Here is a 27,371-nt window from a genome sequence, read left to right as displayed (position 1 = left end):
GTTCTTCCTGCACCGACTGACGCAGCACTTTTTCACAGTGGCTTTCTTACATTCTCAATTAAGACTCCAAGGAAGTTCCTCACTGCACCAAAGTCGTCATAGCTCAAACAGCTCCTCAGGGAGCTCATGCCACCCTCCCGGTGGCCACGTGTTATGGGAGGCAATTCAGAGTGAATAAATGATCTTCATTCTTCAGCACTGTGCTAGATTTCATTAAAGAGGTCATATGATGCGATTTCAAGTTTTCCTTTCTCTTTGGAGTGTTACAAGCTCTTGGTGCATAAAGAAGATCTGTAAAGTTGCAAAGACTAAAGTCTCAAATCCAAAGAGATATTCTTTATAAAAGTTAAGGGGGCTTTGTTGAAAACGACGCATTTGAGAGAGGTGGGGCATAGAGGACCTACAATAATGTACAGTATTTGAAAAATAATGTGTTTTTTGAACATTAAAGCATGTCAACATATTCTCTTACACCAAATACACAAAATAATGATCTTTAAAATAGCATCATATGACCCCTTTAAAGACTGACACATCTTTGTTCGATTATAAGGAACAAACAGGAGAGGAGCTCTTTAAACTCATCATCCGCACGGCTGTCTTCTGCCTTTTACAAGTTTAAATTTATGTTCATGGTAGATGCTTTCTTGTCAAAGTTGTTAAAACAGCAGAAAATTTTAACACCTTTTTACAGTTCCAATTTTCTACAAGCTATTTCCTTCTCTGTGGGAGTGAATCAGAAAACAAATGGAGTCAAGGTATCTTTTCAAAGACCATTTGGTGTTGTTTGAGCCTGGTGACCGACATTCATTTCCATTTGAAAGGGTAAAAAACAGCGTGTCATTTCAATCTACTTAGAGGAAAAATAGAGAGCAGCACAGGATTACAGGCACCCAAGGGCCCCAAATGGTGAGATGTTTCCATCACAGTTTTAAAAAATGAGTGAAACACTGGCAAAATCATAACCTTAGACTCATTTCATCTTTTGACTAATAGTTATAGGTAGGGATGCACCGATATTACAGTTTTTACAATAAGCCAATAATTATTTTCATGTTACAGCTAATAACAATAAATGGTCAAAATTAACATTCTATATTTTTTCCCTAGTTAAAACAGCAGAAAATTTTAACACCTTTTTACAGTTCCAATTTTCTACAAGCTATTTCAGAGCAAAAGAAACTGAATCTTAAAAATATATATATATATATATATATATATTATATATTTTTTTTTTTAAATCAAGCTACTGACATTCTTTTCAACACAAATACACCATTCTATATAATTTAGATAGAGATGCAATAATATAAAAAAATCTGGTTTATCAATAAGATGATAATTATTTTAATTTTATATCCAATAACCAATAAATGGCCAATATTAAAAGTCTATATTTTTTGTCTAAATAATTACACATAAAGCCTTAATATGAACACATAAATACTTAATATAAGAAATTGTATAAATTAAATATTAAAATAAAAACATCCATAAAAATTAAAATCAATAGTTGGCTATGAGAGAATTTTGGCATCACAACAACAATTAGCAACAATTTATATTTATTTTGAGATTTGCTAAAGCTTACATTTAACAGTGTAATTAAAATAATTAGTGTTTTTTAAGATTAACTTTTGTGAGCATTAGATGATGGCAAATTACATGGGAAAAATAGAAAAAAAAACTGATACTGATTAAGCTATGGTAACAACATATTTTACACCCCTAATTAGGCTTGTTTTAGATTCATAGTTCAGTGATTTCCAAATTGTTCAGTTCCAAAAAGTTCAGTGCCAAAATAAAAACAACCAATACAACTGTAGACACAACTGGAGTAATAAGACAGAGATACTAAACTAAAGTCACGAAATGTCATTATGTACACAGCAGTGAGAAAACTGCAGTGCTGTTAAAGGAATTATTCGGCAAACCCATAAGTAGGTTATTTTAGTAGGTTAGTAAGTTGATCTAAAATATTTAAGCCTGCTTTCAACTGTCATTGTGTAACTAGTGTTCTGTCGGTTCTGAAAATGCAACCCAGCACACAGCGAATCCATCACTCTCATTTTTGACGGAGAAGGAGATTAGAGGGGAGGTGGGATGACACAAATTAGTGGTTTTTAAATCACAAAGGCTCCATGCTGAAATACAGATTGAATTGCAGATGAACAAAAAAAAAACAAGTTTCATCTTAACACAAGAACTTCCTTAAGTTGTGACAGGTTTGTCTCCAACAGAGCTGAAAGCGGTGAGATATTTTCCTCCATATTGGAAGGGACATGGAGGAGAAGTGTGTCAGATTATGTAAAAATCCTACTGTGCCTTTTACCAGTTCAAACTTTTCCCTAGAGTCACACAATCATCCAGTAGACACAGAACAGCCCACAGCCAGGTCATACACACATCACCAAATCAGCATCTGAAAAGAGGTCAAAATAAGGTCATCAGAAATTGTTTTAACACACAAGAATCCCACGACACCGTCAAACACTAGCTGAACTTTATCTGAAGTGTTTCTGAAAGATCAGGCTGATTTAATGGCATAATCAGCACTGTTAGAAATGACACATGCAATAAACTAAAGAGCTAATCACTCTATCACGCTTTTCCGAGGATCTAACACAATCTATTTGGCCCTTGCAAGGTCAACAGAAAGCTGTCATCCACAGAGCCCCAGAGCCCTGATAAATGTCTCAATTTATCAGTCTTCAGCGTAACTGTGTGGGTGTGTATGTGCTCTCTGGAAGGCTGCAAGCTGCTGCTTCTCTGCATTCGTTAGTATTTGCCTGTCTCATAAACATGGCCATGTGGCTCTCACAGTGCTGCTGCTGCCCCACTCGGCTAACCACTCTGCCTCTTATTTCCCAGCATGCATCTGGCAGCCGTCACAAACTATCTCAGTGAGGGGGGCTCGGAGAGAGATGACAGAATGTGAGCCAACTTGCTTGTCCTCCTGACTTTCACAAAGAGATACATTTATATATGTATGGTGCTAAACGCTTAGTACACAAATACATTTGCAAATAATATTGACTGAAAGGTGTGTGATGATTATTTGAAATAGAAATTTTTGTAACATTATAAATGTCTTTACTGTCACTTTTGATCAATTTAATTAATCCTTGCTGAATAAAAGTATTAATTTCTTTCAGAAAAAAGGTACTGACTGCATTGAAATACCTTTAAAATAAAGTGCAAAGTTATAGTGCAAACGCACGCAGGTCTTATACACAAATTCATTCATATGCAGTTAGTGAATGAGACCCAGTGAGAGTGGATCTATCGTAGCTGTTGAGGCGTGCGTTGTCTCCAAAAGGGCGTTGTCTCGCCCTGAGAAAAATGATAGGCCCTATGCTAGAATAAAAAAGTAAATTAATCTTGAGAGTAGTATTGACAGAGAAACAAAATATCCAAAATATCTCTCCACGCGAAGGAAAATCAATATTTTAATAAAAAAGATTTGTCAGTTTGACTAATTAAAAAAAAAAAAAAAGGACTTCATGGTTTAGTTGGGCTCCTGCAGCCTTTATTGGCTGAAGGATATGCTTGTCTGCAAAACAATTGTGGAACAATTTTCTTTCTTGCTCTGAAGCATGTCAAATAACTCTTTTCATGCTACCTGAGTTTACACTGACAGAAGAGAAATTGTTTTTCTCATAACAGCAGCCGGACTCTGAGTGTGACAAAGAACATTTTCAGGAAAAACTATGAGAGGGAGATGGCATTTACTTTAATCTTACTCTTGAGGTGTCAAACAGGGATCGTTCCTGTCTAGAGGAAGTGTATATACTGTGGTCTAAAATGTAGCTCATTGTCCAAATAGGCTAGGGTCAGATTACCAGTATAAGGCCAAGACCATTACAGCCACATCGATTGCTTTTACAGCACTTACATGAATATGGTATTTTACTCCACTTACAGTATGTCTCACTAGCCTTATGTAATCAGCCAGTGTTTGTGTGTTAAAAACCCTTTGGGGCATTGGGAAATTTGTGTCTACTACTGTAAATGGATTTTCAACCATCATTCATGTGATGTCTAGAACATATGTTAGTACCTGCACCGTTGCCAGTAAATATTATATCCATCAGTAGTATGTCCAAATACTATGTGTTACTCATGAACTCCAGATCATAATAAAGAGGGTCTTTAGTGTACTGTAATTACAACAATCTTAGTGTAGCATTTAAGGCCAAAGGGCTAACGGACAGATAATTGGTATATTATCAACTCGTTAAGCTCAGAGCTCATTAAACGTCTACTTGTCCCCAAAACCTTAAATACGGCAAGAAATCGATTGACAAGCACAGATTTCCTTCATTTGTTGATGTATTTCCTATTGAAACAAAAAGTTGGGATGGAAAATTAAAGGAGGAGAGATATTTTCATAATAGAATTTAAGAATAAAAATACTGAAATAAAACTGTTGACATGCCTGTGATTTAGGGAGCCATTCTGAATTGAACTGAAAATTCCTTTGAAATTTCAATTTAATAGTAATTTTTTTCAACTCAAGAAAAGCAATGCTTGTCAAAATAAACCTTAAATGTTGCCTTCAAAAGCCTTGTTTGAAAGTTTGGGGGGATGGGATGCAGTAAAATACATAGAAAGATAGACCAAACAACAGAACAATAGAAAGAATGATAGCTAGATTGGACGCTAGGAAGCTAGCTAGCTAGCTAGACAGACAGATAGACATACAGATATATGTAGGATGTACTCATCAAATATACTGTCAAATATACTCATCAGTATATTTGGTCTGCTTTCCTGAAACGGAAATACAGTACATTTTAAATGTTTATACTGCTATGACAAGTACACTAGTACATGGATGACCTCAAAGCTAGACTAAAAATGGAATAAAAGGCTCTTTTGTGCTTGCATATTGTGATGACTGAAAGTGAATGTTTATCTGAGGCTTAAAGCAGTAATGTATGTGCTCTATTTAAACGTACAATCACAACAGCATATAATATTGTGTTGTGAGAGAGAAAAACTCATGTAAAATAATAAGAGCTCTTACACAGATTCAAGTCAAAAAAGCCCTCCAAATGCATCAGAATATTTATCACAGCATGTTAAGTTCACTGATTTTCAGACAGTCAGAGTACTTCTGGCACTCACAAACAAAATGTAGGGCAATTAAGCTCCCAAATCCATAAAGATACTGAAGTCCTGCTTATGAAAAGTCCAAATCTTTGCTACATTCAACAAAAGAACATCCTCCAAACTACACTGAATGCCCTCGTCAATGCTCCATCATCCTTTACCCCTCTGGGTGCTGTCTGGTGGATCCAAAGTGTGCCAGTGAGAGGCTAAAGAGAGCACAGGGGGCGTACAAGAGCTAACATATCACAGCAGTCCTCAGTGTGGGCAGCAATGAGTGACTGAAAAATACAACAGTAGAGCCCAGACCCATCTATCAAGTTTTAGGCACTGAAGTTTGTTTTGTAATGGCAGTCACTGTATATGATATGTTTTTGTTGTCAAGATATAATCATTTAAATGGTGGCTGTCATAAAGACTTGATTCCAAACTTGATTTTTTTTTTACAGCATTATATTAATTCAAACATATACTGTTCAAAGGTTTGGGGTCAGTAACATTTGTTATTATGTTTTTATAAAGACGTCTCTTTTGCTCAGCAAGGCTGCATTTAGTTAATCAGAAATAAAGTAAAAACAGTAATATTGTGATATATTATTAAAATATAAAACTGTGTTTTATTTGAATATGTTTTACAATGTGATTTATTTTCTGTGATGGCAAATCTGAATTTTTAGTAGTGATTACTCCAGTCTCCAGTGTCACATGATCCTTCAGAAATCATTCTAATATGCTGATTTGGTGCTCAAGAAACATTTCTTATTATCAATGTTGAAAACACTTATGTTGCTTAATATTTTTGTGGAAACCATGATAAATATTTTTTCAGGATTGTTTAATGAATATAAAGTTCATAAGAACTGCATTTATTTGAAATTATGTAACAATGTAAAGGTCTTCACTCTCACTTTTGATCAATTTAATGCATCTTTTCTGCTTAAAAAAAAAAAGACCCCAAACCTTTGAACTTGTTAAATGCATAATATTTTTACTTATGAGGGCATATATGTAACAATATATTTAGAATTTTAGCAATATGCTCTTCTCTGAAGTTTGAAAGCTGAAAGCTTTTTTAAAAAAATTGAAAATTGACCAAAATTCAAATTTTTCCAAAACATTTTTTTTTAAATATGTATTTATCATTTTGACAGAGCACATCACATATTAACTATGACTACATCTTGCTTTACATAACCTGCATTCATTGTGGTATTACATAATCAGAAACATCCCACTCATTCAAACTGTGAGCATTACCATTTTTCTTCTATTTAATCTTTTCTTTCAAGCTGAAAAGAAATACGAGGTCACGTCACGGTGTTGTCAAGCTAATGCTAATGCTAATGCTAGAGGGTGAATAAGAGATTTTCCTGCTTCATTAGTCGCCCCGTAGGACCGAGATATTATACACAGAAAAACAAGCTCCTGTCTCCACGCACACCCACCCACACACATCTCTCTCCCTCTTCTCCAATGTGCACAAGGATGTGTGACTTTCCCACCCACTCTTTCGCTCTGTCTCTCTGTCACCTCCTCTTCTCTCTGTATGGAAGAGATAGAGTTTGTCTTTTGCTCCCTCTCTTGACTTGCAGCATCTCTCAGATGCACATACAGCACATGCTGATACACACACATGCGTCTAGAGAAACACACTCCTCTGCCCCGCTCATGCACACACCCACACACACCAGTATGCGGTAAGTCCTAAGAAGTAGCATCACCGCTCGGCACGTATGCTATGCAGAACCATGCGAGAATCACAGACTCCGCTGCCTAGCTACATCTCCATGGCAACAAGAGCAGCACAGCCCCGTGTAGCACTGTCAAATAACAGGAATGTAATCCTCGCTAGAGAGAGAGAGAAAGTAAGATTTAAAAAAAATACAAGATGTGTTTTTCCATATCTATGAGAGGAGCAGAACTGATTAACCAGCCACTCTCATTTCTGAAGGATTGTGAGATAGACCTGTCCTAACCGGTCCCCTCTTCCTCTCTCTCACGCATACTCCTTCATGCCTTCTCTTTCTTTCCTTTTCTTGCTCTATTCACTCTTTAACTCACTTTCTCGCAGCACAGTTACAGTAGAGTGACGTCCTTGAGGAGACAGAGTCCATCAACTCTAAGAGGGTTTTTAAACGGAGGCTCAAAAAGAGCTTTTTCAGACAACATTCTGTTCCCACAGTTCTCGTGTGCGTCAGAACTTCGACTCATCATCTGCTTTTGGTCAAAGTGTCTTCCTCCTCTCACCATTTCTGCAGAAGAAGTCTGCGGGAGCGAGTTTGGGGCGTATTTTTCTTTTAAACCATCAAAGCATCCTGCTGTGCTTCTGTTGTCTCAGAGCCTTGATTTTAAAGACATAGTTCAGCCAAAAATGAAAATGAAAAATTCTGTCATCATTTACTCACCATTATGTCACTCAAAATCTGTTTGACTTTATTATTTCTGTGGAGCATAAAAGGAAAAAAGCTGAAGATGTACTGGCCACTATATGTCGCAAAAGTGAATGGGGACTCAGCAGCTCCAAAAAAAAAAAAAAGACTTACACTATATTCCGTATATTCAGAATACTGTTACCCATCACCATCTAGTCGATGCAGGGTCATGTCTACTGCTGATGGTCTTCATGCTGTGACTCAACTACACGTCATATGCCAGATGTTGGAGTTGTGTTAACACATTCTTCACCCCAAAGACACCCTCAGATCTCCACACATTATTACAGTAATCAGTCTGACTGTAACCTGATGCATCACCGCTTTGTTTTCATTCATTATTTAATTATTTTATATAAAAATGAAGTGACATCAAAAAGTGACTGACACAGCCGACAATCTCATGAGCTCACAAATCAGCCACTTTTTAATTAGTCCTCCAAGTCTGATTCCTCCATGCATTGTTGTGATTGGATGGCGCGTACGATACGTCACTTAGTGAGACACATTTATCCATTGATAGTGATGTGCTTGAGGACACTGGGAATAAACACTGAGTAAATGCGTGTGTGCAAAAAAGTGGGAAAAAAACTTTTTCCTGATCAGTATTTTTTGCCTTATTTCCAGTAAAAATAACTATACCTCTTTAAAATAAGACAAAACTATCTAAACAAAATAAGAAAAATTGTGGAAGAAATTATAGATGTTTTCAGAGAATATTAGAATAACAATTGTATTATTTTGTCTGTTTTTCTTACCCCACTGGGGAATCAGTTGTTCTTTTTTAAACATAAAGCTCCCTAAATTTTGTTCAATTTATGCAGAAAAAAACAGTGCCAAAGACAAATAAAATAATTTAGTTTTCAAAAAAAAAGTATTAATATCTAATAAAATTTTAAATAAAGTAAATTAACTTAACTAAAAACTTTACTGAAAAAAAACCCAAGTGAATTTTACATTAGTCAAACTATTTTATGTGTACAAAATGCACATAAACACTGCAGTTCACAGCAATCTAGTGATGAAGACATTGATCTGACAAGTCTGAATTCCCTAGTCCTCATATCTATGTTTGAGTGACAGGACTACAGAGACCATATATATATGGCGCGTGCTGTAACCTGTATCATTTAATATTAAAGCACGAAAGAAACTGCGAGAATGCAATGTCAGCTCATTAGTAGAGACTTTAAGACCTGAAGTGGGTCAGAAAAGATAAAGAGTTGTGAGAAAATACGATGCGTGTCAGATACGCGTCATGTTCAGCAGCGGCAGGCAAATAACCTAATAACCAAGCTGCTGTGATGGCTGTTATTCAAAGAACAAAAAAAAAGTGGAAATCAATAACTTTTGTAGCTTTAAGGATTCATCTATATTTAATTTAGAATTTAGTGTTTGATAACTTTATCAATTTCTGTATATTTAATTTTCTACTTGCTGAAGGGCACAGGTAGCTAAATATGACATTTATTATAATGGGTTTATGTGAAGATTGTTTTAAGTTCACTTAAATTAGAAGTTATTTTTTAATGTATAATAAATGTTATAATTGATAGTTCTCAATTATACTGTAATGTTGAATGGCTATAGTCAATGGTTAAATATTGGGGGGGGAAACAATTTCCTAGAGACATCAGTAGTATTGATATCAGTGATACTCACCTTCAGTCTTAAAAAAAGCTGTCATTAAACAAATATTAAATAAATACTGTCTTTATGCTGTTTCTACATTAATTTGAAGATTTAATGTGAAATTTTTGCAATATAAAAGTATATTTAAAAACTTTAAAGGTAGGTGGGATTAATCGTGATTAATCGCGATTAATTTCAGAAAAATGTGATTAAGTAACTTTTTTAATCGATTGACAGCACTAAAATTTAAGGGGGTCTGAATACTTTCTATACCCACTGTATATATATAGATATATGTGTGTGTGTGTGTGTGTGTGTGTGGGTGAGTGCGTGAGTGTGCGTGACACCTAAAGAGAGAGGAGAGGAGGGGGAATGCACTGCAGGAGCAAGTGTTTAGACCTGCAGTGCTTCCTCTTTCATTCTCTCTCTGTCTCTCTGCTGATATATATGGTAGGGCAGTGACAGAAAGTGCAGTAAATCCACTGAAGGCAATAGCCAGGAGCACACACACACACAAACAGATACACACATACAATAAAAGCCCCTTTTGAGTGGGGTTCATCTGTGGTTGGTAACATAGATCCACTTGATATGTATCAGTAATTGGAGAAACGGACTGGCTTATGAAATATCTCCCATATTTCATACACACTCATACACACAAACTCAAAGATGAGCTTCCCAGTGTCCATTCACCCACACACATGGATGAAGTCTAACAGCCAAGTATATATGAATAAACTCCTCACCCACGGCTCAGAGTCTGTTTCACGACCCTGTGGAGGACATCCCTCTTTCACAAGCAAAAACAGCTTATATAAAGTCACCAAACCCACTCCCCGAATGGCCCAAAATATAAGTGTAAAAGCAGTACAATTTCCCATTCAAAAAAGTGCAGGTATACTATTCTCAGACCAAATGGGGTATAACAGGAACCTGTGGGAACAGAAACAGCAGCACTTCCTTTTGAAATAAATGTCATTCACATCACAAGTCCTGTTTCTGAACATCTACTGTCCCAAACAAGCTGCCCACCAACCCTACAAGTCCTGAACCTGTTCATAACGAGGATCTCTTCTGAGCGAGTGTGAGCGTTTCGGAGTTCCTGCTGTCTGAACGTGAGATTAGATGAAGGGACCCCACGTCTGCCTACCTGTCAGGTGACGAACGAGTCCGTCTGGCTGTGTTTAACTCGATCACAGACAGGCACACGGTCATGGGTGTGGAGAGCTCTCACTCTTTTCTGTTTGACTCACTGCAGCACGCTTTGCTCTTCTGTCACACACATAGTCTCCTCCTTTCCCCCTCGAACAGTCCGCTTTCATTCAGGCACTCCAAGCATGATTTAAAAAAACGTGAGGAAAGAAAAACAAAAAAAGGCAGGGAGGATGCAATGCCCTCCACAGAGAAGTAGCAGTTGGCTGAGCGAAGGGCTCTCTACTGCAGCACAGTGCAGGAGACACACACACACACACACACACGCTCCGACTGATCTACTGAAACACAGCCACACTGAAAACCTGGAGATGGAGTCTAGAAATGGTGGACAGGATCTATGCTTCTTGTTTAATTTGATTTGCTTTCTCCCCTCCCATCTTTCTCTTTTTGTTAGACAGCAGTATAATTTATGCCCACTGAAGAGGTAAAACCTGTCTCACTCTTTTTTCTTTTTTTTTTGTCTCTCAAATGTGACCGTCTCTTCTGAGAGGATACCACAAGAGACATCGCTTCCATCCTGGTCCAAACATGGGCAACTTCCTAAACTTGGGTGTCATGATAACATTCGGAAAGGGGGCGTTTTGAGAAAGAAAGAGAGAGAGAGAGAGAGAGAGAGAGAGTTGCAGCCTGTAGCTGTGCCACTGAACATGAAAGACAAAAACAGCTGAACGGAGATAGACATTTAGACCGGATTTGGTGTTTGTCAGTTTACAGTATGTGTGGCCAGAAGCATGAAGATGACAAGCAATTCATAAAATACGGATCTGCTAATACAAATGATTAAGCAATGAATATCAATTGTAGTTCTCACTATATGACTATAGAACCAACAACAGATTTTTCTTTTTAATTTATTAATGTGTATTCATGTTTTTTATGGCTCAGTAAATGAAGATGCAGGTTGTCAAAATGATAGAAGATGAATTGAATGAAAGATCCGGGGCAAGAGAGAGTCAAATGGAACTGTGACATGTAAAATACCTCTCCTTAGACGAACAAAGTTAAACAGTATCAATCATAATCCAATTATGATATTGTGATGTATCAAATAATGACATATGAATTATGATGTGCATTACATTGTGAGGTAGATAGCAATACCCAGCCCTATAAATTTACAGTAGGATCCAAAACTCCGAGACCACACTGAAAAGCTGTATTTCTAAATGTCTTTTAAACAAGTAAATTAATAAAAAATTCAGAATTTTGAACATGTTTTTAAAAAGGAAACACCATGGCATGAAATAAAGAAGAAATAATTAGCATTCAATTTCATGGTTACTAACAAAAAAGCTCATTTGTGACATTAATACTAAGTACAAAATGCTCAGACGTCAATTATTTGAAAAGCTACAAGTGAATTTAGGTATCACAAGATTACAATGTACAGTGTGAAAAATAGATAAAATTTGCTATTATAGATTACTGATTATTAAATTATTATTTAAAGATTAACTGACAAAGGCAAAGGTAATCTAAATGTAAAAATGGAGGAAATAAGGATGAACAATTATCCAGTATGTATTAAAAAAAAAAAAAAACTTCATTATCAGCTGAGCCTGATAATGGTACTACAATGGTAATATATCACGCATCACTAGTTTGTGAGTTCATGTATACTGAAAAAAGGGGACATATCACATACAAACATATTCTGAACTTTTTACTTAAAGTGTTATGATGACAATATAATTTTAATGCCAAACAATGCATATTAAGTAAAAGAAAATTCGAAATAGAAGCATTCTCACTAGTGGTCTCAGACTTTTTGACCCTACTGTACATGGACCACACATGGCTTCCAACACTGTGTAAGCCCTATTAATTTAAAACACACATGCACACACAGACACACACACACAAACACACACACACACACACACACACTCAAGGGTTCCTTTCATGATTAAAAGTGAGTGACAATGAAAGTGACTGACGACCTGCCAATCTAAACGCACTCAGGCCAAGAAAAGCAGTGTGTGCTCTTAACATGCAACATAGCAACACAGGCCATATTTACAATCTGAATCTGCACTCTCTGCAGGCTTGACTTAGCACACTGATCCAAACTCATCCTGGGACTATAAATTACATCAGGAGAAAAAACTGTGGATTATTTTAAGTGTGTTGAGCATTTCAGAGATCAGAAGTATGACCTTCACCAGATCAGCCACATGTCATCCCATGCAACATAGCAACACAGGCCATATTTACAATCTGAATCTGCACTCTCTGCAGGCTTGACTTAGCACACTGATCCAAACTCATCCTGGGACTATAAATTACATCAGGAGAAAAAACTGTGGATTATTTTAAGTGTGTTGAGCATTTCAGAGATCAGAAGTATGACCTTCACCAGATCAGCCACGTCATCAGTGACTGAACATCTAAATACATCAATGATAACACTGTCAGCAGCATTGCTCACTATCAAAAAGCTAATTTGTTTATTTTTATTTAGAGTATGAACACTCACTAATAGTATGGAGTTGTTGGACTTGATCCTATTCGATAGTATTCAACTGTATCATGAGGTGGATCATGTGACCCCTCTACAGTCTTCTCTCCCATTGGGAGTAGCTGCATTGTGTCATTGTTCATTTTCATAAAGTTAAACTCTACTTAGCTCAATAGTTTAAGCAAAACAGGAGTGCTGGTCAGTAGACCCATGTTAGTAGTGGAGTGGTGATACAGGAGCATTGGTAGAGATGCGTCATTAGAGAATCATTAATAGAGGAGTGAAGATATTGTACTACTAACCCATTTTTCCTAGGATTTGCAATCTTAAAAACTTAATTTACATAATCGTTCATTAATCAAAGGGAGTTTGAGCACGCGACTGCCTGTCAGCGGGTGAGCATTAACAGCCCCGCCAACTCAATTCCCTGCTGAGTTAATGGCCCTACCTACTCTCTTCACAGTATCTGAGAACAACCAAGCACTTCTGTGTGCCATTCAGAACTGAACTGAAAATGTTTTTTAAGTTACAATTCAATTCCTGAATTCGAATTGGCATAGCAAATGAGAACCAGAATACAACTTTTTTTCTTTTCTTTTTATATTAGTGTTATATTACATCCCTACTGTGTTATTCCTATGTATGTCTGCACTATCATGTATGTCTGCACTATGTTTGTACTTTCTTCTACACTGGAAGCTCCTGTCGTCAAGTCAAATTCCTTGTGTGTAAACATACTTGGTAATAAAGCTCTTCTGATTCTGATTCTGAAATACACATTTGTATTTAAGGAAGTAGAATTAAAATGAACTGGGGAAAAAATGAAATTCATATACTGTAACATCAATTGTAATTTTTAATAAGAAAAAGTAAAGGTTTAAGTCAAGTCAAACTTTGAATGTTGGCTCAAAAGACTTCATTTGAAAATTTTGGTTTGAAGGTTTACAGGCATTCATAGGCTTTTTAGACAGACAGGTTTGTGAAAGAACACTTTATTTTCCTGAAATTCCTGCTGAATTTCTTTGAATTATAGTTCAATAAATTCTACTTCCTGTCATTCAAATTCCAATTCAATTTCCTGTGTGATGTGGCCAATTCAATTCAAAATCAAACGTTTAAACTGAAACAGAGCCAGTTGTTAAATTCAAGTTTTTAACATTGTTTAAACTTAAACTTATAAACTTAAAGACAAACCATGTGCAAATCCATGAGTCAGCACCATTGCTGAGCATCAATAAAACTGCAGTGTCAGAAATGCGGTTTGAAACAGCCTGTTTCTCCTACAGTCACAAATATATAACCAATCCAGAGTCATCTTGCGAGGTGGGACTTTTCATATCATCAGCTGTCTGAGATAGATAACTGGAACCTGTTTTGTTTAACATTAGCAACACGTAATTAGCGGTTTAATAATGAATATTTTCAAGCCAAAGCCTAATGATATCAATTACTGTTACGTGTCCAACATTATAGAGAGTGATACATAAAATGCATTAACATTATGATACATCAACTTGACCATGTATAATTCACTCTTCCTCTTCTTCTTGTAATCAGTTCCTGGTTCAAACATACATATAGCTGAATTGATCCAATATTGCCACTTGCCATTGTGTAGCATTTACTACTTCAGTTAACTTGAGTGAAAGTGGAGCAGGTAGCATGAGATTGTGTGACTGAGTGGAGGCGGAGACTAATTTGCATATTCATGGTTCTGTGTATACCAAATGAATTAAGGATGTAGAGTTATAGTCAAACCATTTTAAGACTTTTTTTCCATGGGAAAAACATTAAATTATGTAATTTTGATTATCAAAGACGAATATTACCCTTAATATTGGTGAATAAAATTGGTGACTGCAAAGGGACTTAAATTTAAACCTAGCAACCAAGTCAGAATTTGACCTCTAATTCAAACATCAATCTAAAGACACATACCACAAACTCCATCATCTATTAATCCATCATGGAATCATTTTGCTGGGTTTCATCTGAATAAAAAATCAATAAATGACAATTGTCGGTGTCAATTGAGTGTACATCTTTTTCTTATTGCAGATGACAAGTGTTCCTGCACAAAAAAACACTTTCTGTGGCAAGCCCTGAAGGGACAAATACTCATCACACACCTTCACAGAGCAAAGTCACTCCATGAATTGCATCCTAATTCAGTCTATTACAATTCTTCATGTTTGCGTAGCACAGCTGCTCAAAGTTTCACATTGATTTTCTGCCAAAAACTGGGGCTTTGCAGTACATGACCAGGAATCTGTAAGAAATGTCAGTGACTACATTTGATTAGTCTGGCTTTGCATTGATTTTGTGGCGAATGCATTTCAGTCTGAATGGTTAGATTGGATTTTTAAGTAGTTTTTTCATCATTCAGGATGTAATGTGACTGAAAAAAATGTACATTAGAGTCTGAATTCACTCATTCACTCACACGTTGCATTCAGTATGTACTAAATGGTGAATGAGCAAGCAAGTAGTTTCAGACACAAAATATGCATGGATACATACTAGGGTCTCAAGATGCATTTCTATTTGATACTAGATATTCTAGTTGAACTACTTTGAATTTATTGCTTAAAAATGTGGTTCTCATGGTGCGAAAAAAAAACTAGAAATAACGCAACAGCCAAAGACTTAAAATCACAATTTAAAGAAAGCACAGATGGAATGTATTGTACCAATTTACTGACTTTTAATGCCCATTTTTATACTGTATATAATGCCAAAATAATGTAATGTCTTCTAATTAAATTCATTTGGGGTTTTTCTCAACAAATATGCAATTAATTTGAAAATAAATCTGCATATCATATAGTCATTTGATTTTTTTTTAGGAAACATTTTAGTAATTTTTTTTGTTTATTTTAATAAATACAATAAGAAGCACCAATGCTTATTGTCCCATGCACATCATGAGTTCATCATTTCGGCAGCACATCATGATAATTATTATTACCAGTAAAACATTCCAGTTTTCCATGGTTATTTTCCACAACAAAAAAGTGGCCACTAATCTAGATATACCAGCCATTGACTAGACACTATCTCAACAAATGGATCAGATTTCATCACTTGCAAGATGACAGCTAAACGCAACCAAACACTAGCTTGTGCTTTAGCTTATGATATCTTATTGGGAAGAATGAATGATTTAGGAAAATGATATCCATTTCAGCCATTCTTTCTTTGATCATTTCCAAAAAAAAGAAGTGATGAGCCAAGGCCACAGTGGATCTTTTCTATTGCCTTTACAATTTACAGAGCATTTCAAAATGAAGCCTAAGATTAAAGAGATGGATTTTGAAATAGACTTTGATGGATGACACACACTGAAATTACATCTCTGAACTACAAAAATCTAGAAGAGGGCAACTGGAATAATCTGCATGTGATTGTTTAGCACATTGGTGGGCCAACAGAATAACTTTGGGGCTCAGCACAAGAATTGTGTGTGGCTCATCTGACGCTCTCCCACTGAGGCAGTCATTAGGAGACTTCTGATTAAAGATTCTGCTGTTCATGAGTAAACACATGCAGCACTCAGAATAGAATAGAATAGAATAGAATAGAATAAAATAAAAAATTTAATTAAATTAAATAATTGTGGTAAGTGTTTGTGCAAAAAAACATTAAGAATACACAGGCAATTTTTTAATGGCTGCAAATTGAGAAAGAACAAGATGGTTTGTCACTCATTGTTACACATCCCAGCCACAGATTTTCTTCAGTTTCAGATTAAGTACACAGCACATGAGTAAACATGAGTGGACATGAGTAAACGACCCTCCTGTTTTTTCCTCCCTAATTGTCTAGTTATAATACTACAAATTCACTAAAAATCTTTGACACGTACGGTTCACCACTTATGCTTCTATCATTACCGTTGTGTCTCTTTTTAGTCACTGCTGTACACTCCCATTCTGTTGGTTCAGTCTCCTGTGACTGTGTGGACCCCAGAAACAAACCTAACGATCATTTACTGTACTTCCAACCCACCGTTGGCTGGCATTTCTCATAGTCTTGTGGCATGGCTGCATAATGGGAATGATTCCAGCGGAGAGGACAGAAGAGTACGAACAATAGAAAATGGAGGCCTTAGGCACAATGACAAAAAGGAAAGTATGACTTCTCCACATGAATGAGCAAGCACACAGACAGCAGCAATTCAGTTCAGCATGTTTTAATTTCAAGGCGTATTACCCTGAAGTTTAAAATGTAATGCTTAATAACTTGTATGCATCTATAAAGACATGCAAGTTGTGTATAATATCCCGGACTGACACCATCTGCTCCTCCTGCCTCTGGGAAAATCTGTATGAACCCGAGGCTGACATGCCGATGTGCCGCTCAAACCGCTATCCTCACCTCAGTAGCGTGTTATATCAGTATCTGTGTATCCGGCTAACCTTTTCAGGAGCCTTGTAAACAATTCTCCTTTTTCAAATGGCAACGAGGCTCTCAGCTTGAATTACTTTTCCCATTCATATGCCAAATCTCTGTCAGCACCACATCGTAGGCGGCTAATTCACACATGCCTCAGAGCAAGCACACAGACAGCAGCAATTCAGTTCAGCATGTTTTAATTTCAAGGCGTATTACCCTGAAGTTTAAAATGTAATGCTTAATAACTTGTATGCATCTATAAAGACATGCAAGTTGTGTATAATATCCCGGACTGACACCATCTGCTCCTCCTGCCTCTGGGAAAATCTGTATGAACCCGAGGCTGACATGCCGATGTGCCGCTCAAACCGCTATCCTCACCTCAGTAGCGTGTTATATCAGTATCTGTGTATCCGGTTAATCTTTTCAGGAGCCTTGTAAACAATTCTCCTTTTTCAAATGGCAATGAGGCTCTCAGCTTGAATTACTTTTCCCATTCATATGCCAAATCTCTGTCAGCACCACATCGTAGGCGGCTAATTCACACATGCCTCAAAGCGGACACTGATATATAACTTTGACATATGACATCAAGGGCTAGTTTGCCACATTTTCCCACACACATTATGTACAGATTTAAACTAGTACTTGTAGTGCTTTGAATACTGATTGGAACCAGACACGCTCTTTTAAGTCTGCCTTAAACACATGTATTTATTTATTTATTTATCTATTTATTTAATTAGCAAGATATCACTCTCTCTGCTGAAAGTCACCTTAATGAGAGGGATAAATTGAAATCCGTTACAAATTTTCTTCATGGTTAACAATGCAAGAAATTAGCGAATGCAATTACTTTCAAGCACAATTTGATTACAGGGAAACAAATGGATAGTGAATACTAACATATTCACACAAACTCCTGTCAGGAGGCCACCGTGCTGGTGATTCACATCTGAAGGGCCTTCGCTATATCTAAAAATCCAATGCACAACAACAAAATCAATGCATGAAAATTGTTGTGTTAAAGTCAGTGATCCTGACTTCAGACGATGTTTGAGGCTTTAGCTCACAAGGGGAGCTTAAGATTAATGAACATCCAACAGGATGGCTCCTCTGACTTCATTAGGGAGTCTGTGATGCAGCAAACGGCATCGTTTTATGATATTTACCCCCACATCTGGCGCCATGACAGCCTGATGGATTATGGTTAGTATGTTTATCCTGACAGGGGACATTAAAACGAGAGTTTATTAGTTTACTTGGCAGTGGCCTAAATCTTTTTTTGTGTTTGTATATAGGATCGACCGGTCTTACGGAATCATATTATTCCAGTTCACTGCAGGACTTTCACTTCAGCTCAATGGTGGTCAGCCTTGGCCCTCGGCTGTCCAATACAATATTTTTGAATTCAAGGCCCTCGGCTGTCCAATACAATAAATATTTGTATATGTTAATAATAATTTATTCATTTAAATGATTTCTAAATCAATTTAAATAAATATAATAAATAAATCTGGTTAAGAACAACTGCTCTAGCATTTCTTCTAAGAAAAGTTTGAAGAAAAAGCCCACAAACATCATAACACATGAGGTAGACTTTAAAACATAAGCTAATGCAACTTTACAGAATAAAGAACCCACTGAGCATTCACAAAAATCAACAAAACTATAAAGTGTGAAATGAAAATTAAAGGGTTCCTCTATTGCATCAGCAATCAACTGAAAGGCTTCCTCTTTGAAATCACTTCATATTCTAAACCCTTAGTTGCTAAAAGAAGAGTGCTTTGTGTGTCTGTCCAGATTAAAATTAAAGTATGACTTCAGTATATTCTTCTAAAATGTTCTCAAGTATATTGTTTTAGCACAGGATCCACACAGGACTGACATTTGATTGCTACAGTGAGGCAAACTCTCTAAAGTTCAGAGAGAGTATTGACCTTCATAACTCCGGGAAAGAGGTATGCTGCTCGAATGCAAAGCTTGATTCATCTTCTTGATCCTTCCTGCTTACATTTGTTCAAGCTTATTATCGCTTCTTACAAGGATTATTGCTGAACTACACATGCCATGCATGGTTTCATCCACAGTATAAAAAAAAATCACATGCATTTAAATTCAACCAGCATGGCTGAGAATCTTCTCCATTCATCTGGCGCCACCATCAGATTTTCTGTCACCTTGGAAGACAATAGACATTTCCATACTGACTCACCGTCTAGGGGTCAACTAGGATGGAAAAAGTAATTATGTTAAAGTCATTTTAGATGATTGCTTTGGGGAGTTTCTTACTAAACTCTGTCCTCATAGTTATAAGGGCTCCAGACTTTGAATAAAATGAAAAAATTGCGAAAATAATTCAAGATCTATGGTCTGAACAACTTGTTCATCAGATATCATCTAGAGAGGTGCCATTAGTTAATTACATCTTTAGAGTGAGTGTCATTTCCTGCATGCAATAGCGATTTGTCGCTATCCTGTAAATTGCAAAAACAAGTATGGGCTACTATTGATACATGGCAAAAACATTCAAATATTCAACAACAAAAATGATTGGTCACTGTCTGGCTTAATGAGGTCAAATTGTAAGGCTAAGGTAGGTGACGAGATTCATAATCAACAATATTTGACTTTTTTCAGACAGGCAGAAACATTCTTACAAAACACATTGACAATTAAATACACACTAATACAGTACTTACATGACATAAATCGACATCTAAATCTAAATTAAAAATATAAATACAATCAGGAACAGCATCAATGACAGCATCAAATAGGAACTAAAATGTTTCAAGTGATGTAATTTGTCATCTAAAAGAAATAATTTGTCTCTTAAATGTTTACATATTAGGAGCCACTGTCGTCAACATCACTAACCTCAATGTTTTAAAACACTGGTGACCTACTGTATAACATATTTTGTGATATTTAACATTTTTCTATGGCAACAGGTACACAAATGCTCCCCCGATAACAACACAAATGGGCAGAAATATTATAAGCAGGTTCTTATCTAGAGAAACAGATTTCATTTTCCAGTAACAGATGAGGTTAAGTAGTTACTGTTAAAAAAAAATAATAGTAATAAATAAAACAATGAAACTGGATGAGACTTCCACTCTCTTGATGAAGTTTGCACAGGTTAAAAGAATAAAGCCTTATAGTCACACAAAATGGGAAGTTAAAATGTAAAGATTTGTTAGAGATATTGTGGTTAACTGAGGAACAATTCAAGATAAAAATTATTTTATTTAAAAAATTCAAGTGAACATATAAGCATGGAAAAAACATCTGCTACATACACTTTTGTTTTAATGTGAAAATGCTTACTTTGTTAAAGCCCTTTCATACAAGAGAAACCATTTTCCCTGTGATTAGTCCAAGCTCCCACAATTCTCACTGCCCTGAGGAGACTAATATCCTGAGGGGGAAGCTTTCAGTCCATGTGAACCAGACTAAAAAAGAAAACCTTTAAAATGATTTAATTATATAGCTGTGATGGACTGTTACAGATACTTCTTGAATCTTGAGTATGTGGTGTGTGTGCATTTGACGTAATTTTACATTAAATAGATAAAATTAGTCTATAGCACCATCTAATGGTATTAGTGGCCGTCACAGGAGACAGCAGCTGTCAGTATTCTGCAGTCTATAAGCATAACTGCTCCGTTCATTCCTCTGAGGAGCTCATTTGTGGATATTGAATTTATGATACTCCATACAAACAAGATACACATATACAAACAAGATCTGAACCTTTATTCTTTATTTTCAAACACTACTTTTTTTTTTTTTTACTACAAAATTATTTTGTGTGAGACAAATGAATGACAAATATTTTAAAGGGATCGTTCACCCAAAAATGTAAATTATGTCATAATTTACTCACTCTTTCTTACGCTTCCTTTCTTCTGTTTAGCACAAAAAAGAAAACAAAAAAGATATTCTGTAGAATGTTGGCAACCAAACAGTTGATGGTACCAATAAAAAAAAAAGTTAATGGCTCTGTCATCTGTTTGGTTACCAACATTCTTCAAAATATCTTCTTTTGTGTTCAGCAGAAGAAAGAAACTCCTACAGGTTTGGAACAACAAAGTCGAGTAAATGATGACAGAATTTTTGGGTGAAGTATCCTTTTATGCCGAGAACTATTTTCTGAATTATTATGGTTTAATTTATCAGTCAATCAAGACTGCAATCTAACAGTCAACCTCACATTGTTCCTTTTAGCAGCATGAAAAACAAAACAGTTATTCAACTTTTGAATAAATTAGGTTGAGCAACACTCCCATCTCAACTATAATCACTGGAGCCATAACTGAAAGTCTATGCGGTTTGAGCCCTCAGTTCAGCATGAACTCACTGACTGTCTGAGCACAGAGTTCTGGACTCCACGCTAAAATAAATGAAGCCATCTACACTCTTATTTACACACCATCTATGCCTTGTTAATTATTATGGTAGCGCTGTCGTTTTGTCACATCACCCGCTTGCAGTGTATACTGCGCAAAAGGCGTAACATCTGGCTAATTAGTTGCAGTCATAATCTTAATTAAATGTGCAGCTCTGACTCTACCTTTTCAATGTAAACAATTCATCAGTGCACGTTATTGCACTATGAACACACAAAAGATAAACAAATAAATAAATAAATGCATTTGTAGTCTTGAATCAAAACATAGTAACTTGCTCCACCTCTGAAACTACTTTTCTTTCATCTTTTCATCTGATGTCATCCACTGAATGAAGTTGGTTTTCTGTTTTTTTTTTTGTGTGTGTGTGTTTTTTCTTTGTGGGATAGATTTTAAATAATATTTAAAAATCCTACTGACCCCAAACCATTGACCGGTATTGAAACATCACATTATCAAATGTTTGGTGTCTGTAAGATTTTTAAGTCTCTCACCAAGGCTGCTTTTATCTGATCAAAAGTACAGTATAAACAGTAATATTGTGAAGTATTATTACAATCTTCTAATCTTCTATTTTAATCTATTTTAAAATGTAATGTGATGGCATTGCTAAATTTTCAGCAGCCGTTACTACAATCATCAATGTCTAATATGCTAAATGTATGCTTTAGTAACATTTCTCATTATTGGCAATGTTAAAAATAATTGTGCTGCTTAATATTTTTTGGAAACTGTTAAGATTTTTTTCAGGATTCTTTGATTAATAGAAATTTGATTAATATGCACTTGACTAACAGCACTAGTTTCTTTTCAATGATTAAAATATCTTAATTCTAAAACAAAGAAGCCAAATCATAATCAAATAGATGTTCTTTGTATAGTACGAATAAAAGCAACTATATGTGCACACCTGTGTTTGTTTTTGTGTGTAGGTATGTGTGAAATCCTCCACAAACCTGTGTACATCTGCTTGAAATTTTGGCCACAGCTGAAGCAGGTGTGAGCAAAATCCCACCATTGTATTTTCTAATGAGTTTGGGGTCTGTGACCGGCAGTGACTGAAGTGGAATCCAGCGCTCTCCGGGCCTTACACCCTCTAATAACAGCCATCTGTCTCCATGACTGTCTGCTCTACAGGCTCAGGGGAAGGAGGAAGAGAGGAAAGAAGAGATGGGAGGATACACTTTCAAAAAGATTATTCAACAAAAAAATTACAGCAATATTTGTTTTGTTTTTATAATGATCAAAGTAGAGAAAGGGCAGGATGATTATACATGATACAGATTTTTTATTACTAAACTCTGCACTGTGCAAGGTTCAACAATATGCAATTTTTTTCAGCAGTTACATTCAGATTAGGAGTTATTTTCACTTTCTCTATTCTAACCTCCATTCACATGATGACTTCAAATTCTTAGACAAATTTCAAGTTTATCATGAATCATTCAAGGAATTTCGACATGTACACCACTACCAACCAAAAGTTTGGTGTCAGTAAGATTTATTTATTTTATTTTATTTTTTTAATGAATACTCTTATTCAGCAATGACACATTCAATTGATCAAAAATGATAGTAAAGACATTTATAACGTTACAAAAGATTTCTATTATTTCAATTCAAATTTTTTTTTACTTTCTATACATCAAAGAATCCAGAGAAAATGTGATCATGATTTCCACAAAAATATTAAGCAGCACAAATATTTTTAACACTAATAAGAAGAAATGTTTCTTGAGCAGTTGTTTTTAGTAATAATATTTCACAATATTACTGTTTACTGTATTTTTATTAGAAAAATGCAGCCTTGGTGAGCATAAGAGACGTTTTTCAAAAACAGAAATCAAAAGCAGAAGAATTTACAATTACTTGTACTTATACTCAAGCTGTGATCAGCGGCAGCTGGATGCAATAATTGCATGCCAATGTGCATTGGCTCGTTTAGTTTACACTCGAAGTAGATTGGTCTATCGAAGCGATATCCCAATTCGTCGGTCACGACGTGACGTCTCCGTTCCCTCCTTCAGGGAGCAAGGGTTACCATACGTAACCGAGACGTTCCATTACTGACCCGAATCTTTCTCACACTGGCCTCCGGTCACTGGTCATCCTTACTTTTGCCCTTTAAGTGCTATGAACAGATCATGCTGATTCATCTATCTAACTTCTCACATCTAACTCCTCAATGTCCAACCAACAAATAATCTGTGATCATTTATGACGGATTAGTCAACATGCACAATAACGGTAGTTCCCTTGCGGTCTGTGAGCAGCTCTCGGGGGTCAGCAGTGCTGATGAGCGGTGTAATGGGGTCCTGAGCTCTCTCATCATGCCGTTCAAGGTCAGATCAGGTCAGAGCACTGACTCAAGACAGGTCAAACACACAACCGAACCATGTCAGGCTCCCCACTATCTAATTGCCTGTGCATCACAGTGATTGAAAATAAACAGGGAAAGTTTCACAATGGAACAAGCAGCTTAAACAACCTTCTAAATATCTTATTTTGTGCTTCACAGGATAAAAAAGTAATTCGAGTTTGGTCAGTAAATGATGAAATTTAATTTTTGCACAAACTGTTCTGAAGACAAGAAGACAAGATTCTGCGATAGAGCCAAACAAGTTATATACTAGGCAATCACAAAGAGAAAAAGTGTGTGATGAAATAAAAAAGGAAGATAAGGGTGCAGAAAAGAAGTTACATGCACAATCAGCCACATACACCCGTGTCGTTGGCTTTCATTTCCCGAGCACTGGCCACTGACTGCATATAGTGAGTGTCACTTCATGCACACCATTCTGTCTTCACCTCTTCACCTCAATATAATGTTCTCATCCTCCCATCCAATCAGAGGAATCAACCACTCCTTAGGCAATGCACCTCTTCTTGCCCTTCATTCTTCTCTTTTTCCCCTCGTCTCATTTTATTTACTCTTTCGCAGAAAGTACTCAGACTGGCTTCTGTAAGTTGGCTGAGCATTTCATATACAGAACAATATACTGAATTAATTTTTGAGGCCATCTATATGATATTGTACTACTAACAGGGGGGAAGTCGTGGCCTAATGGTTAGAGAGTTGGACTCGTAACCCAAAGGTTGCGGGTTCGAGTCTCGTACCGGCAGGGATTGTAGGTGGGGGGAGTGAATGTACAGCGCTCTCTTCCACCTTCAATACCACGACTGAGGTGCCCTTGAGCAAGGCACCGAACCCCCAACTGCTCCCCGGGCGCCGCAGCAAGAATGGCTGCCCACTGCTCCGGGTGTGTGTTCATGGTGTGTGTGTGTGTGTGTGTGTTCACTGCTGTGTGTGTGCACTTTGGATGGGTTAAAATGCAGAGCACTAATTCCAAGTATGGGTCACCATACTTGGCCACATGTCACGTCACTTTCAACAATTGACAAATCAAACTTTTATCACATATGCATTTAAAATTGACAGTTTTATCTCCTGTAAATCAGTAAATCAGGCACTGCATCTCACATTTAGGCAGCTAAGACACAGACAGAGTACTGTCTTAATACAATGTGTAATAATTGTATTTAATTTAATAAATACAATTTAATTTAATGCGTACAAACACATTAATGTTAGATGTAGAATTACATTTTATGCTTTTCGATATAGATGTTGTGAATATTTTAACCTAAATATGATGAATTGTACCAGTAAGTCTTTAGCTGTAAAATGTAATGACACGTAAATGTCTAAATCTAAAGCTTTCTCTATTTCTGTTTTATCACGTGATAGAAAGTCTAAGGCCTTCTCAAGCCGTACGGCTGACCCATCTAATCTGCGGCCTATTATGCATCAAACTAAGATTGCTGTAAAGACACAAAGCAATGCCATCAAGTTAGCATTTTTAAACATTCGCTCACTAAAAAATAAATCATTTCTAATCAATGACTTAATAACCACAAACAACCTGGATTTTATGTTTCTAAACGAAACATGGCTAGAAGACAGCTGCAGTGCAACAGTCCTCAATGAAACAGCCCCTCCTAACTTTACTTTCATGAGTGTTTGCAGGACTGTTAAGAGAGGTGGAGGTGTAGCTGCTCTATTTAAAGATGTCTATCAATACAAGCAAGTGTCATTTGGTCAGTACTTGTCTTTTGAATATCTAGGGATTGTGCTGAAAGGTGCTCCACGCATTCTGTTTATCATTATTTACAGGCCTCCAAAATACTCTCCAGCCTTTGCTGAAGAGTTCACAGAAATGCTATCAATGATTTCCTCAGAGTTTGACTGTTTTGCTATTGCAGGGGATTTTAATATTCACATAGATAATGCAGAAAACAAAACTACAAAAGAAATTATAACTGTTTTAAACACTTTTGACCTGATTCAGCATGTGCATGAACCCACACACAATCGTGAACATACTCTAGATTTAATCATCAGTAGAGGTCTAAACATTTCATCCATTGTTATTAAGGACGTAGCACTATCTGATCACTTCTGTATTTTCTTTAATATATTGATCTCTGTTACCACTGAATCTAGATCTGTCTCTGTCAGAAAGAGATGCATTAACGAAAACACTAGTGTGCTATTTATGGAGGCTATATCTTTAACACCAAGCATTTCTGCAGACTCTGTTGATCTTCTCCTTGATTCCTTTAACTCAAAAGTTAAGAATGTTATTGATGACATTGCTCCTGTGAAAGTCAGCAAGAAGACTGGCAGACAGAAATCAGCTTGGAGAAAATCAACAGCAGTTCAGAGTATGAAAAGACAATGCAGAAAAGCAGAACGGATGTGGCGGAAGACGAAACTTGAAATCCACTATAGCATATATAAAGATAGCCTTCGTGCTTTCAATGTGGAACTAGGCAAAGCTAGACAGTCATTCTTCTCAAACCTTATAAACAGTAACTTAAACAACACTCGCACTCTTTTTGCTACTGTTGAGAGACTGACAAACCCCCCAAGTCAGATTGCCAGTGAAATGCTCTCCGACAGCAAATGCAATGAGTTTGCTTCCTTCTTTTCTAAGATCAATAATTTCAGGAAGGCGATTAGCACATCCCCAAGCTATGCGTCATATCCAAGCAGAGGTCAAATCTTCCTTTTATAGGCAAGATTACTGAAAAGGTAGTTTTTAATCAGCTGAACAAATACTTAAACTCAATTGGATACCTGGACAATTTTCAATCTGGTTTCCGACCGCATCACAGTACAGAGACAGCACTCATTAAAAATGATATTCGCTTAAATTCTGATTCTGGCAACATTTCAGTGCTGGTACTACTAGATCTCAGTGCTGCATTTGACACTGCCGATCATAACATACTTCTAGAGAGACAGTGTCAAACGCAGCACTGAGATCTAGTAGTACCAGAATATAAAATATCAGTGCTGGTGGTACTACTAGATCTTGACACTGATGATTTGACACTGTCAATCATAACATACTTCTAGAGAGACTGGAAAACTGGGTCGGGCTTTCTGGGATGGCAATCAGCTGCAGTCATCCAAGTCTAACTAAGGCAGTGATACATTGTAGTTGATATACATTTAGGGGGCAGTGCTTAAAAATGGAGACAAAGCACCTGGGTGACGACCTTAAACAAAGCATGCAAATGAAGTATTCAGGTATAGCAACCTGCCCCATTTCACCAGTCCTAATCCAATCAGCATAACTACTCAAAGACTGGGGCAGAGGCACCAAGAGCCATTACAAACAAAAGGTGATAGTCTCAGTAATC

General features: G+C 36.4%; 1 protein-coding gene across 1 annotated transcript in view; it reads right to left on the bottom strand.

The window, feature by feature from the left end:
* The window catches only part of LOC107715999 (disks large-associated protein 2-like), a 148,241-nt gene that overhangs the window by 100,152 nt on the left and 20,718 nt on the right, over window positions 1-27,371 (bottom strand). The gene's annotated exons all lie outside the window — the stretch shown is intronic.

This window comes from Sinocyclocheilus rhinocerous, unplaced genomic scaffold (genome assembly GCF_001515625.1).
Source record: "Sinocyclocheilus rhinocerous isolate Xijiao unplaced genomic scaffold, SAMN03320098_v1.1 scaffold749, whole genome shotgun sequence".
Lineage (NCBI taxonomy): Eukaryota > Metazoa > Chordata > Actinopteri > Cypriniformes > Cyprinidae > Sinocyclocheilus > Sinocyclocheilus rhinocerous.
Note: the sequence above shows the minus strand (reverse complement) of the source record. Positions and strands in the feature narration are given on the sequence as shown.